A 3453-nucleotide genomic window follows, 5' to 3' on the forward strand; every position below is an offset into this window, starting at 1 on the left:
TATAAGTAGGGCAGCACGAAAGAGTATAAATTTTTTAAACTTTTCTTGGGCGGAGACCCTAATTCAGCATCAGTATTTGCCCCCTTGATAAATCTGAATATAGTAAAAACTGTGGTATCCCCTTTCCTGCGCGCCTTAAGCACGTGTTTATTTTGCTAAAATGCTTAATCCGAACCCGCTCATGTACATTGTGTGTGTATAGATAAACTTTAATTCATAAATACAATATGTAAATGTTGTGTGTGGTTGTGTTTACATATACCGTATAAATTAAACGGACACGATACAGATTTATATTAGCTGTGTACCAATTGCTGTGCGTGTGACTACAGAATGCGTGTATAGCTAATTAAAAAGAATAAAAAAGATTTTAAAAGATAAAGGGAGAAAGAGAGGAACTCCTCTAACATACAGTTGTACTTTTCTTTTTCGAAGTTTACTTGTCTAAACAAAACCAAAATGTGATAAAGCGTCTATATTTCAATGCGCTGGTGACACATTTAATTTTTTTTTCTTTTTCCCAACACCGTCACAACGACAATTCGGCAACTGAATAAGTTTAACCCCAATGCACACGTCGACACAGCTAGCCTATATTAAATTGCTAATAGAAACACAACTGTGCACACGCACGCACAGACACACACAACAATAAAAACATACATTTGTTCAAACACTGAAGCGTGAAGTTTATTATGTTGTAATCATTTACGCTAACGGTACTCGAAGTTTATTGAGTTATAAAAGTTGGTTTTGTTTTTGTTTTCTAAATCACCCGAAGAGAAACGAAGAAAGTGTTTAGTTGTTTTGAAACGTAAGTGGCATTTTATTTAACTTAATTTGAATTGTTTGTGTTTGTTTTGCTTTCTTCCTATGTAAAAACAGTCCACATTTGTAAACACACACACATCTCTATTTATCTCTATCATCTATTATGTGTGTGTGTGTGTATAGTACATATACATACATACAGACATTCATATGTGTGTACAATTATGTATTAAATGTCTTAATACCACGTGAGTTTGAATCGTATTTCTTGTGCATATTGCTGTTTGTGTCTCTTGTAGAAAATTGTTTCTCTAGCTCCGCTTACACACTTACTCACACATATACCCCACCGCCTCACTACACACACACATACACACTCACTCACTCACTCTTTCTCTCCTTACATATACACCATATAGACAAACACACACACACACTCAACCAGACACATCCAGACACACAACTCATTATTTTAAAGCAGGAGATACTTGAAATAAGTTTTCTTTTTTCTTTTTGCGATATTTTTCCCACATTAACGTTTTTTTGTTTTCTTCTTGTATATATACTATATTAAGCTTTATGTGTGAACTTGTATAACTTAACTTTGTTTCATCCAAAACAAGTTTCAAAAGTGTTTATATATTGTTTATAATGTTTTAATATCCGAAGGCTTATTTACGTTTAAAGAAAACCCAACAGAATCAGATAGTAACTAATAATTTAGATTTTGTCTGTTTTGATTAAATACGCATTTATTCTTACCTACTGTGATTTGGTTTAGTTTTTTATAATGTCATTACTTTCAGTAACTTATTTATGATTTTATTATATACCGTTAGATATTTAGTATACAACAATTAAAGAATATGTATTTAATATTCAACAAAGTTTGAAGTTGTTAAGACTAATAACTATTTAGCTTCAATTAAATTGAGTCGATAGAATTTCTTCAGAAGATAGGAAAACCCGTTAACTAAGCATCTCATGTATGTCTTTTGTTCATAGTACATTCAGTGTTTATTTAGTTTGAATTTTAGTGATCTGTCTCAACTTTTCTCGCTATTTCCATGTCACTATCTTTATTTTGGAACCCTGCTTATCGTAAGATATCGATGTCAAACACATGTGGTCTCAATGTTGAACAAAGGAGGGAGTTTGAGACGAAAATTGGTTGTTACATGTAGACGTCTGCCTCGGTAACTCGTTTGTGTTCAATTTCTCTATACGTTTTCCACGAACTCATTATCATTTATCACTACACACAATAGCATTCATCGTCACCACCAACAAACATTATCATAACCGCTACTACCATTTATCCTACATTATCAACACCACTCTGACAAACTCCCGCCCACGCCAGCAACATACATTTCTCACATTGACATAATTAAAAGATATAAACATTCATATTTCATTCGTATTGATCTGAAATTATATTGTGAATTTTACGTGATGTATACAATTTGTATACCATTATTGTTAGGTGGGGTATTATAGAAAATAACTTGGGTGTGTGTTTAGGGTATTTGTCATATGAGATATAAATTAATCATTCTCATATATCTGCTCTTAAAAAATACGAAATGCACAATTAGTTATTTTTCCTTCACTCGCCCTGCTAGAAATAGCAGCTGTCTCTTGAATCAAACTCTAATCTTAATAACAATAACACAGAAATGAGCAACAACAAAATCTCTTAATAACACCCTCTCATCTTAAACAACTACACAAAATATTATATGAGTTACATCAAATATCCTCTGTGACCAACAAGCTGACCGTAGCACAGCTTTGAGTTAAAGTCAAACAAGCTCATAGTAGCTAAAGTGAAAGTGGTACGTTATACTTCAGAATTGTCAATTATTATGCAATTCTAATTTTAGAAGACTCGCGACAAGATCTTAAATTCGGATGAAAGACTTAAAATTTGCAGCGTTATTGTCGTTTAGCCCCAGATCAGCCCATCTCTTTGTATTGGGTATAAAAAAAAATCATGAATAATGCGGTTTTTTATACTTCTTTTATTTTTCAAAATTAAGATAAACAAAGTCCTTTTTTAATCTAAAATATACTCTCCTTCATTTTCTACAATACTCTTCCATCTGTCTAGTAGAATTGCAAGGCCCCTATTCCAAAATTCACTTTCCGTGACGAAAAATACTCCTCCAGTACTGTTCTGACCTCGTCTACAGAATTCATATTTTTTTTCCGTCCAAATGATTTTGAAGACTGCGGAATAAATGAGAATCAAATGGGGAAATGTCCGGCGAATAGGTGAGTGGGGCATCGTTTCCCATTCAAACTGCTCCAGCCTGTGGAATGTCATCTTCGCTGTATGTGGTCGAGCATTATCCTGATAGAAGAACACCTTTCGTCTTGAAACCAAGGATGGTCGTTTTTCTTCAAGCGCTGACTTAAGCCGCTCAAGCAGCTCGCAGTAGATCTCTTTTGTTATCGTTTGGTTTGAGTTTAAAAGTTCAAAGTGGACTAAACCTTTCATATCTCACCAAACAGATAACAACACCTTATGTGGGTGAAGACTTTCTTTAGCCTGGGGTGCCGGTATTTCTCCTTTCCTTACTCATTGTCTTTAGCGCTTGACATTTTTATTATCACTATTAGGTCCAAAAACGGTTCATTCGTGAAACGTGACTGCAAAGGAATAGTAATGCAGTATGG

At 33.9% G+C, this 3453-nt stretch overlaps 1 protein-coding gene across 12 annotated transcripts in view; it reads left to right on the top strand.

Annotated features, from left to right (window-relative positions):
* The first annotated feature begins 282 nt into the window (after positions 1-282).
* Positions 283-3453, top strand: part of LOC106879467 (inward rectifier potassium channel 2) — a 63068-nt gene continuing 59897 nt past the window's right edge. For 4 of the 12 annotated variants that reach the window (XM_052976872.1, XM_052976882.1, XM_052976895.1 and 1 more), the window contains exon 1: positions 283-814. The gene's annotated coding sequence lies outside the window, so the exon portion shown is untranslated. The remainder of the gene's footprint in view (positions 815-3453) is intronic. The other 8 variants (XM_052976889.1, XM_052976899.1, XM_052976907.1 and 5 more) reach the window with 4 other exon arrangements.

This window comes from Octopus bimaculoides, chromosome 2 (genome assembly GCF_001194135.2).
Source record: "Octopus bimaculoides isolate UCB-OBI-ISO-001 chromosome 2, ASM119413v2, whole genome shotgun sequence".
Classification (NCBI taxonomy): domain Eukaryota; kingdom Metazoa; phylum Mollusca; class Cephalopoda; order Octopoda; family Octopodidae; genus Octopus; species Octopus bimaculoides.